This window comes from Gadus chalcogrammus, chromosome 9 (assembly GCF_026213295.1).
Source record: "Gadus chalcogrammus isolate NIFS_2021 chromosome 9, NIFS_Gcha_1.0, whole genome shotgun sequence".
NCBI lineage: Eukaryota > Metazoa > Chordata > Actinopteri > Gadiformes > Gadidae > Gadus > Gadus chalcogrammus.
In genome coordinates, this window is record NC_079420.1 from 880,708 (window position 1) to 893,207 (window position 12,500).

Below are 12,500 nucleotides of genomic sequence, written 5' to 3' on the forward strand. Positions count from 1 at the left end.
CAGACGCTTTTATCCAAAGCGACTTACAATAAGTACATTTGTCATAAGAAGTGCATCAATATATCGCTGTCGGTACAGAAAGGATGTTCATAGAACCAACCAAGTGCAAGTACCACAATCGCTATAGGCTAATCAATTCCCCGTGTTACAGCCATGATAGCAGCTACCGCAGTTGCTACACAGTTAGGTACTATAATACAATACAATACAATACAGTGTACAATGGTGGCCAGAAGAGGGGGGGTGGCTATGCAGAGTCGAGGTGGACTCTGAACAGGTGAGTTTTGAGTCTTTTTCTGAAGATAGTGAGCGACTCTGCGGTCCTGAGAGCGGCAGGGAGCTCGTTCCACCACTGAGGTCCCAGAACCGAGAAAAGTTGTGACTTTGCTGATCGACCTTTGCTAGCTCTTAGCGATGGCGGTACCAGACGTCCAGCTGAGGTAGTTGAGCGGAGGGATCGAGCTGATCGAGCATTACAGCCCGCTCGCTGCGCAGGGGAGACGACAACCTGACAGGCCCGCACACTCACTCCCACACACGCAAAGTGTAAATGGACCATTATTAATGGCGATACTCTATGATAATTTAAACAAAACTACCTTTCTGCCCCCCCTCTCTGAGGTAGTGTGTAGCTGGCTAAGCCTAGCCTGCTGTCCGAAGCGTATCGGCTGTATCCTGATGATCAGGCATTAGCCCACCCAGCACACTACCGGTTCTGTCTCGGCCGTTCTTCGTTTGGGCCGTGGGTACAGAGGACAAGGTCAGCTCCACTCGCTTCCAACGATTTCAAGCACTCGCGACTTTAAAAAATGATTGCATTTATTTTACCTTACAAATATGGACCAAATCGTCATCTAAATTAAGAAAATGGTACTAGGAAACGAAAAAACCTTTATAAGTAACGAGTAAACTACTATTCATCACAATTCATGAACCCTGCTATTTTCATACACACACACACACACACACACACACACACACACACACACACACACACACACACACACACACACACACACACACACACACACACACACACACACACACACACACACACACACACACACACACACATATCAAACCACTACTAGACACTACATAACCCACCGTAGTTCAAATGTGCTTGTTTATGTAAGTTTGTAAATTCAAATCAGTTCTAATGCTTGCCACGACTCACGAGCAAACCGGGGTCATTTTGTTGGATTTTAAAAATAACATATATATATATGGCGCCCAAATTGCCAAATAATCTCAGGCGCAATGGGGCCTTTTTCAACTCGGCTGAAATCACACACTGACACGAGGGATGTTTATTATATTCATAAATGTACAAAACACAGCAACCCCGGCTCTGTGCATTGTTGATGTATTGCCTATTAAAGTGCAGTGACAGCGTTGGCAAGGAGCCTAGGGCCCGGGATAGTTTATGATGTTGGGAGTCAGAGGCACGGTTAAAAATAACTTCATTTAGAACATACCTCCAAGCTGAAGTGACGTAATGTGTAAGACGGAAGAGGTCAGACTCTGAGAGGAGACGGAAGAGGCTAAATGCTTCTGTAAAACATGGAAGCAGCAGGTTGTTGGCCACACACACACACACACACACACACACACACACACACACACACACACACACACACACACACACACACACACACACACACACACACACACACACACACACACACACACACACACACACACGCGGATGAGTCAAGTATGCTACTCCATTTGGAAGTCAGAATTTGTTGACTGATAGCGTCCGTCTATAGAGGCAAAAAAGTGGAAAATGTGGAAGAATCTTTATAAAATCCCTGATTTGAGTAGTTTACAAATGAGTTAACTTGCATTAAACCAGATATATAGTCACAGGTACACACCAGAGATACATGGGATTCTACACCGATCATTCAAAGCACAAGATTGGCGTCATAGTATGTCTTTGAATGTGCCTTTATGTGACCCTTTTACGGTCAAAGAAACACCAGGTACATGTGCACCAGTAGGCCTACCTTCCATCATGGACGGTGCTTAACGCAGATGTTTTAGGAAACAAATTACTGAGAAGTAGGGAACGTGTGGAACAAAGGCATGGCTTGTGGCAACATATCCTAAAATGCAGCTTAGGATATGTTTACGCTGAAACCAGAACTTTGAACTACTAGACCTTTGCGCTTCCCTGGACTGGATTTTTCAATTTTCAGAACCACTGATTTCAATCTAAAGGAATGAGTTTACTCAATCTCAGATCGGTTGAACCTGAAAAATGTGCATTCATGACACGCTTCGATAGCCTTCATCCATCACACTTGAAAAATGTGGTAGATCAGGGAATTCCCAAGTGGCCATTGCTAGTCCTTTAATTGGTTGAAGCCTAGTCGGTTAATTCTCCCTACATCACCATGGAAAGGCTCTGTGAGGCTATAATAAAGTATATTAATCTCTTAATCTTGCTTTGATCTCCGTTGCTTTTCTTCTGCGAGCCGTCACTGAGCGTGTGAAAAATTGGTACGGACACCACGCCGAAACCCAAAAAGTGTCTGCCCCCTAGGCCTGCTCACTTTAGGGTTGAGCCCCACATCATTTTATCTGCCGAAAAAACTAGATTTAACTACCAACGAAAGACATTAATATGATGGCCCAGGAGGACAAACCTTTATAAGGTGGCCCGGCACAAACCATTATAAGATGGACCAGGACAAACCTTCATATGATGGCCACGGACAACATTTATAGGATGACCCAGGACATACGTTTATATGATGGCCCAGCACAAAACTTCATAAGATTGTCCAGGACAAATCTTTATAAAATGGTCCAGGACAACAGTTATTAAATGTCCCAGGACAAACCGTTGTAAGATGGCCCAGGACAAACCGCTATAAGATGGCCCAGGACAAACCGTAATAAGATGACCCAGGACCAACCGCTATAAGATGGCCCAGGAGACTTGTGGCCCAGGACAAACCGTTATAAGATGACCCAGGGGGTCATCGTGTAGCCCAGCCTCGGGGCTGGGCTACACTGCACCACGCTGAACTCTGGAGCTTGGCGAGCTGTGTGAGAGAATGCACTCCAAAGTCCACCTCAGATCCGACAAAGAGCGGGGCCATTCTGTCATTGTCAGACGGTGTCACAGAGATCACTGTTTGAACACAATATCTACACCAAGGCGATAGAAAGACGTTGAAACGGCAGCGATGAGTCAGTACTTCAGCGATCCCCTGCTGTGCACCGGGTTGGCTACAGGTTAGGCCCAAAGCATGACACGACCACGATGATAGCTGACTGAGAGTCGACTAATCTTGGTATCTGAATATCAGTCCCCCCTTGAAATCTGTATTCTTGACAAAGGGCCCTGGTACCAGCATCACATATCGTCCGCTAACCTCTGTGGACTGGGCTCATCTCGTCTCACGCTCAGGTATTTCTTAAATACTAAGCTAAAATACCAAAGTGAGCTAGCTGTGAGAATCGGGCTTGTGACTGCTATGAGTTTGATTCTTCACGCATGACCAATCTGCTCGTGGTCATTGGCTATTATAAAGTCTCTATTGCTGCATTTCAATGATCATATAAGGTACAACCTGAGCTCTTCCCCAATTTGCATGTCCATTACATTGGGCAGTGCAGAAAGCGTTGCTTCTTGCTACACTGAAGCCGGTTCCATTCAATCGGCTGTGGAGCAAATATACCAAATATAATTCTATGCTTTCAGAAGTTTGCCAGACCATAACACATCACGAAAATAGATTCAGGTAAGCGTAATCCATCTCAAAATGGGTTCAACATACATAGTGATCAGGGATGTTCCAGCACAGAGTACAGGCTTGCACAGCTATGGCTAATCGATAACCTCTGCAGAACTAATTAAGCCACTAATGACCTCCCACTCTCTAGGGTCTAGGCATCACTGTGTGTTAAATGGGTTTGTATACGTTGCCCTGTATGCCCCCTACATATCTATAATAAATAAATGCTGGGGGACGGAGAGAATAAAACATGATGATCGACTTGCATATGTGAAAATGGCAGTCCATCAGTCCTGCTACTGCGAACACAAAACAGAGCAAGGAGGAGACAGAAGACACACAGGTTCAATGGACTGTGTTTATGTAGCCGTTTTCGCTCCACCGCAATCGTTTTATGCCCCGCATTCACTTCCAATTAACCACCGTGAACAACAATGAAAAGAATCATTAGCCCAGATGAAGCAACAAGCCGCTGACCTGAACCAACAGGGTACGTAGTTGATGAGCGGTCTTTTTGTGTCGCTCACCTACGGGGACACAGTGACGAATTGAACCGGCGACCATTTGCCAGGTGACCTGCTCCATCTCCTCCTGAGCAAACGGCTGCCCAGTAGCCTGAACATGGCTAATACACCGCGAGGCGTGCCAATAGATGGCGTGTCCGTAAAGTACGCGAGCCATCACAAAACAGCTTGTGTGATGCTTCCCTGAGGACAGAGCCTCTGGGTCGTGTCTACACCACCTCTGAAGCAGATGTTTGCCAAATAAATGTTTGCCACAACTTCAAGGGCAGCCTAATGAGGCCAACAGAATGTGTGTAAGGCCCAGAGCAGCTGTTGAGCATCCAAAAATATAGATGTTGCATGATGCAATATGGACAAAGATGGGCAAAAATGTTTTTCAGTTGTAATTCTACAAAACATTTAATAAAAATGTATTGTGGATTTGTAATACAACGTGACGAAACACATAACTGAGATGTGTAGAAATAAAACGCAATTACACAATGGATAAAGTTATAGCAAATGACAAAATTTGTGGAAACACTTTCCGATGCAGAACTCTGAACAATAATTGTATTCCCATATATATTTTGGACGGGAAAAAAAACATTTAAAATAGTCCTCTAACAATAGCTCAACCTCTTGAATACAACTTAAATACAGCATAACCACTAAATAAATGTACCCTCTATTTTAAGGTGCTTTACGGCAAAATACATGTAGTTATATGTACACTGTCCTAGCTATAGGAAGATGACATGTGCAATATTATTATTAGAGATGTTTGTATTCATATTGTTATACGTACTGTGTGTAATGTGTGTATACATTGTTATTAATCGTTTGACACGTCACAGTGATTTCTTTTCGATAAGGCTCCCACCATAGCACCACACAGTGAATCATAGACTGGCGTCTCACGTTGTAAATGTGCCGACCTCTCATATTATGCTGCTGATCGCTCTGAAAGACGCAAACACAGACTGAACTTTTTGGTTTGCCTGAGATTTGAACACACTATTGCTTCAATCGTTTCGGTTTTTGTGTCGTTTACTGTATTATATTTTGTTGTGTACATTTTGTTCACTTCTTCAATCTCATTGAAGAAAGCGCTGACTTTATTTTTATTCAACGATACAATTTCTCCCTCCAAGCACCGTCAAAAAACCAAACACTTTGTTTTTACTTAAACCTCTCTCTCACACACACACACACACACACACACACACACACACACACACACACACACACACACACACACACACACACACACACACACACACACACACACACACACACACACACACACACACACACACACCTTTCCATTTCATCATCATTTTGTCTAAGATGAACATAGTTAGCTGGTATGGTTGTTATAGCAACACACCCTCTAAGGGCTTGTGTGTAGCAGCGGGCTAGCAGCGGGCTAGCAGCGGGCTAGCAGCGGGCCAGCGTCCACTAGCATCTGAGGGGATAGAGAATAATTGGGCCTTAAGATGAGCGGGAAGATTCATTTCGGTGAAGGAAAGGTTGACCTAGGATAGCTCTCGGGGGGTAACTGCTGGAGCTTCGTCAGAGCCTAATGAGATAACCATGCTAAAGGGTCTTGGCTGGATAAAAAGGTTAGCCACAGTGAAGAGGGCTTTTAGCTGAAATTGACCAATAGCCTGATTGATAAACACATAAAGTAACTACCCCCCCACCACACACACAAAGACACACACACACACGCACACAAGGAACTAAGAAAATATTCTAAATCAATTGAGTCGCTCTGCGTTCACTGGAGAGGTCATCAGAGATGACCGGGGGACGAGGTGGATCTTCAGACCCTGACGTGCTCCACCCAGCCCCTGACCGGGTTGAGGTGGATCTTCAGACCCTGACGTGCTCCACCCAGCCCCTGACCGGGTTGAGGTGGATCTTCAGACCCTGACGTGCTCCACCCAGCCCCTGACCGGGGGACGAGGTGGATCTTCAGACCCTGACGTGCTCCACCCAGCCCCTGACCGGGTTGAGGTGGATCTTCAGACCCTGACGTGCTCCACCCAGCCCCTGACCGGGTTGAGGTGGATCTTCAGACCCTGACGTGCTCCACCCAGCCCCTGACCGGGGGACGAGGTGGATCTTCAGACCCTGACGTGCTCCACCCAGCCCCTGACCGGGGGACGAGGTGGATCTTCAGACCCTGACGTGCTCCACCCAGCCCTTGGCGGCTGGCTCCTTCTCCATCAGCTCATCCCTCGACCTCTGGCAGTCCATGAAGCCCTCCATCAGGAGCTGCATGACGGCTGCTGCACTCGGTCTGCTCTGGCGCCTCCTGTGGTCAGCCCAGGCTACTGCGTCGTCTTCTTCTTCTTGTGTTTTCGTGTCTTTCTGTCTGGTGTCCATGCTCTTCCGCTCAGCACCCTCTACTTCCGACACCACATATGTTGAGGATGAACTTGCCGGCCAGGAGGTAATGAGTATGGAGGCAGGATCGGTGGAAGCAAGGCTTCTGACGTTTCTTGTTTTTGTTATTCTTTTTTTAATGTTTACAGTGCAGAACTGTGCAATATTAACTATAGCACACTGTGTCAATTGTCTATTAGCCCAGTCCATTCAACAGGAGAAAGTACATATGACAGATACATGAAACAATTATATCATGGCAATAGAATATAAAATCTATTATATCTCCCTTATTGAACGGTCCAAACCCTTTACCCTTTACCCAACCTATCCTCCCCCAACATGGTATATTCTGCGGAACACCCCTACAAAGGCGCAATGGTAGCGACGACTCGCTTTGCCACTTCATACCGTGGCGGCCAGGAAAACAATGGCAAAAACACAATGGTGAACCAAATGGATTTACTTTGTTAATTATGCAATACATGTACAAACAGAGACGTATCAATGAGCGTAAAAGAATGGGAACTCCAACGTGTCTGCCCTTGTTGTGATTAATGTATGGTGGTAATGTGTTGTAGTGTGAAGTGCTTCAGAGATAAGTAAAGCCTTCCCATGACTGGGCGGGACAATGGATAAAGGAAACGACAGCGTGACAGCATCACAATGCAATGACAAAATGTGCGGTATAATGATGACAACAAGTGTCCTCATCACCCGCCCCCGGCCTCCATGCATCATGGAACTACAATAGCAATTATTTTATATTTAAACAATGTGGCTAGATTTGTAGGCGGTGTGAAAAAGTTGTTAGTCTCACTAAATATTGGTTATGGTGCAATAATCTTCCTCAAAATACAATAATGGTATGCCTCTGGTAGGATGATGATTTTAAGGTCAATTAAGGAGCAGGTAGGGGTTAGACAGTGAACACAGAGACAGGTCATTCAGGAGCAGGTAGGGGTTAGACAGTACAGAGACAGGTCATTAAGGACCAGGTAGGGGTTAGACAGTACAGAGACAGGTCGTTAAGGAGCAGGTAGGGGTTAGACAGTGATCACAGAGACAGGTCATTCAGGAGCAGGTAGGGGTTAGACAGTACAGAGACAGGTCATTAAGGAGCAGGCAGGGGTTGGACAGTGATCACAGAGACAGGTCATTCAGGAGCAGGTAGGGGTTAGAGAGTGAACACAGAGACAGGTCATTAAGGAGCTGGTAGGGGTTAGAGAGTGAACACAGAGACAGGTCATTAAGGAGCAGGTAGGGGTTCGACAGTACAGAGACAGGTCATTAAGGAGCAGGTAGGGGTTAGACAGTGATCACAGAGACAGGTCATTAAGGAGCTGGTAGGGGTAGACAGTGAACACAGAGACAGGTCATTAAGGACCAGGTAGGGGTTAGACAGTGAACACAGAGACAGGTCATTAAGGAGCTGGTAGGGGTTAGACAGTGAACAGAGACAGGTCATTAAGGACCAGGTAGGGGTTAGACAGTACAGAGACAGGTCATTAAGGAGCAGGTAGGGGTTAGACAGTGATCACAGAGACAGGTCATTCAGGAGCAGGTAGGGGTTAGACAGTGAACACAGAGACAGGTCATTAAGGAGCTGGTAGGGGTTAGAGAGTGAACACAGAGACAGGTCATTAAGGACCAGGTAGGGGTAGACAGTGAACACAGAGAAAGGTCAATTTGTAGTATGGGAGGTATAGGTATAAGTATAGGCTAAAAGGAAGTAGAAGCATTATTTTTCCTACAGGAATGAAATAAGTGTGGGAAAAGCACGGAAGGACTACATTCTGAGTTACATCCACACGTGTCTCGTTTACTCCTTCTGCCCCCACTGAGATCAACCTTGTGTACTTAGCTGACTTCAAATGTATCCCTAAAAGTTGTAAACCCCTCCATACTTGGCTGACCTTATCCTGACAGGTAAGAAGGGTAGGGCTTTATGACGGCCACAAAGAAGAAAGGAGCCCCCTTCACCCCTTCTATAGGTTTAAGCTTACTAATTACTGTCCCAGTCAAAGTTCAACATCGCCAGCCTTATGAATGTATTTACCATATGCTTAAAGGAAGTCATTATCTTGCCTATATAAAAGGAAATAAGCGTGGAAAAAGCACAGTCAACGAAGGCCTACATTCCGAGGGACATCCAAATGTCACTCATCTACACCTTCTGCCGCCCCTGAGATGAACCCTGGTTACTGAACTGACTCCAAGTGGACCCCTTAAGGTGTAAACCCCCCACTACCTGACTCATCCTGAGAGGAAGAGGCGGGGGGGGGTCTTTATGAGGGCCACAAAGAGGAAAGGAGCCCCCTGCATTCTTCCTCTCACTTATACTGACTTGTATGTTAAGGTTAACTGGTTAATGTTACAGTCAAAGGTAAAACATTGCCTGCTTTATGAATGTATTCCACAATCACACACGGTATTGGTTTGAGGTGTGCTTAATCGTCTGAGTAGAAGTGCTCTTCATTGCACTCGTCCATGTCACTTCTTTATGTTAACTCATGCTGTATAGTCATTTGATTATCCTTGGTTACTTTACTCAAGAATGTTTTTGTCACTCATGTAAACTACCTCAAGTAAGTGATCGTTGGCAGACAATTCCCTCTCATACAGGTCACCGTATGCATATTCAACCATACATGCAATTTGTGCGCCATAAAGAGGCGTCGGTGGGTGGCATTGGACTAAATATTTTCCTCCAGCACCCATCGCAGACCAAAAAAATAACTCCTAGTCCTAGCAAAACAATCAGCAAAGCGTGCTGTATGGGAGCACACAGTGAAACAGATGGTCGGTTCTTAGCAGGCTGGCTGAAGAAAAAGGTCTTAGCATCAAACCTCACTACACTTCATTTCAACCCTCTGAACCAGCTGGCTGCGGGCTCCGAAAGGGAACACCGAGTGTTGGCGAGAGAGACATACGGGAGCCAGACTCTGGACGCTACGCAAGGAGTTGATTTGATGCCAATCGATTTGAGAGAAATTCAACAACTGCTTTTCTGACATTCATGGTTGAGAAGATTGAGCAGGCAAATAAAAAATAAAATGGGGGAAAAAATATTTTTCTTTAATTGTGATATATGGTAGATTAATCTACTACCCTCAATTAATTTAATGATAGCAAAACTAGAAACACTGACATACCATACCAACAACAGACAAGGAAGGGTTCAGGTCAGAGACAAGACAGACACAATACAGTGACATAAAGCTTCACACAGAAAGACCTTATTTCTACATCAGTTGATCCAGCCAGCCAAGACATTGAAGCTGCCAAAAGTCACACGAGAAAGAAATCCGGCATCTTTTTTTGACGGTCCACTTAAAAACTGTACCGGCTCTCTGGTGACACCCTGGGGCATATCCCTTCTGCCCTTTCCCTCTTTTTGATGTGCAGACTTAAAGAGCACATCTCTCTCTTGATCCCCCACTACCCGTGGCCTATCTCGCCCTCTTCCACATAATGGAAGGGATTTTGCATAATCATTGAATATGATTGTCATGCGCTGGCACTGTGCTCTTGTCTAATAACGACCCACTGCTTAATCTGGGGTGTAGGTTACGCCACGGACCAAATTCAGACACTTTTGTGCAAACCAAAGCCAATTGTATTTATAGGCCTTGATCTTTCACTGTTCTATTGATTCTGCATAATAAAACGCTAATATTACCGGCCACAATGGGATCTTTTTTAATTCTACTCCTCGTTGGGTGTTGAGGCGAATGGAGTGCATGTGGCCCGATGGAAATTGCTGGCATGCTGCATCTGGCCCGCGGGCCTGTACTTGATAGTGGCTCAGCGGGGAAGCAAAGGCTGAATTGCACTCAGGTTTTAAATTGCAAAGCGTGCTATATTAGCATCACATAAACACAACACATAATCAGAAGCACTGAGCACACAGAGTGCCGGCCCTCAGAGGTTAAACCTCTCATTCACAGCTCCACACACAGACAGCCATGTTAACCATGCAAGGTGGCTTGGAAACACAACATGCTCCACGGTCTCAACTCAAAGAATCCACCAAAAAGCTGGGTAAATTGGCATGCTGCTAGCCCCTTAACAGAGAATACACAGTTGCAGAATACCTGAACACCATGACTGTGACCCAAAACTAAGAAAATCCTTGCACAGGTACAGACTCAGCGTACACAGCCTGGCCATCGAGAAGGAACGCCACCGACGGACCTGGATCCCAAGAGGAGACAGAATCTGCTCCCTGTACACAAAACCAACTGGAATCTGAGCTGCACTTCCTAACTTCCCGCCCATCAGGAACACACAGTCCCAGAGGAATACACAGGCATGCAAGTACTTTGACAACAGACCAAACACTAACAAACTGCCATATCTGTTGGGAGAAATTCAACCATGTGCGATCACAGCAGCCAGATTTGTCACCTGTTGTGAGAGGAGGACGTCTCAAAACACACTGATGCATTAACCACTAGCACACCTTTGTTAATATGAAACAACCAATGATTGCACTACTGCACATGTCTGCCACATTGTTAATATAGTGTATGTTTAATTGATCTATTCGTACTGGACTTAGTATTCTAATAGATAGATAGATAGATAGATAGATAGATAGATAGATAGATAGATAGATAGATAGATAGATAGATAGATAGATAGATAGATAGATAGATAGATAGATAGATAGATAGATAGATAGATAGATAGATAGATAGATAGAGAGAGAGAGATAGAGAGAGAGAGAGAGAGAGAGAGAGAGAGAGAGAGAGAGAGAGAGAGAGAGAGAGAGAGAGAGAGAGAGAGAGAGAGAGAGAGACGCAGGCTTAAAAGGCAGACAGACAGACACAGAGCGAGAGAGAGATTCCTTACAACTTTTGGCCAAAAGGCAGCTCAAATTAAATTCAAGCAGAAGTGCGGCCAGCCAAGACAAGAGCAGATCCGTCGGAGTCCATTAATAACATAGGCCTACATCAGCAAACTAATTCATTGAGAAAAAAAAGTGGAGTTACTTTCAAATGACACATACCGAAAACTACATCCAAGACGTCCGGGTCGATGAACGATGAAAGAAGCAAACTTGTGTGCGGTGCGCTCTCTGATCCCGTGTAGCCCGAGGGCTCAGCGGTAACGTTCCGTAATAGGATCACGCACACTTATCTACCTGGCACTGTCCCAAAAAAAGCTGGCGCCTATAAATAACAACTAACAACTCGCTGAAACGACCGATTCCACCATTAACCGATTAACCGATGCTCCATGACCCACTATGATCTGACCGAAATAGGACGTTCTCTCGTTGTTAACGGGAGACTGCCATCTAATTAGTAAATACATGTAATGACTAACTGAGTGACAGAGGGAAGGAAAAACCCACAGCGCGTGCCAACACAAAATCAACTAAACAGAGGGAAACACAAAGAACACATTCATGATCCATTACATGGGAAATAGGTGATAAAACGGCAATTTCCTGACTGGCGTGCATTATAGCCACATTGAATTAAAATCCCTCTGTCAAGCCTTATGCAGGAAGAATACAACAAATGGGTTGCGCCATGTGACATGCCTGACATTAAATTTCAATAACTGAATAGCTTGAATAACATGTCACATGACAAAATATAGGTAGTAAGTAACCTTAATATATTTATTCTAAATAATATCATACATTGGCGCTTTAGTTGATGATGCCATGGGAAATTACCATTTAATTTGAATTTTTCTCATTGTTATTCCTAAGAGAAGAGATACTAGAAAAATACACATCAATTGTATAGCAAGCAGTCCTACTGAAAGAAAGCAATATCTTTTAATACTATACTGTAGCTTAAATCTATGAATATATGGCTCTTTTTTCACTCTC

At 44.8% G+C, this 12,500-nt stretch overlaps 1 protein-coding gene across 1 annotated transcript in view; it reads right to left on the reverse strand.

The window, feature by feature from the left end:
* The window catches only part of shank3a (SH3 and multiple ankyrin repeat domains 3a), a 155,489-nt gene that overhangs the window by 141,496 nt on the left and 1,493 nt on the right, over positions 1 to 12,500 (reverse strand). Inside the window, exon 1 of the mRNA XM_056598683.1 lies at positions 11,664 to 12,500. This exon is cut by the window's right edge and continues 1,493 nt beyond it. The gene's annotated coding sequence lies outside the window, so the exon portion shown is untranslated. The remainder of the gene's footprint in view (positions 1 to 11,663) is intronic.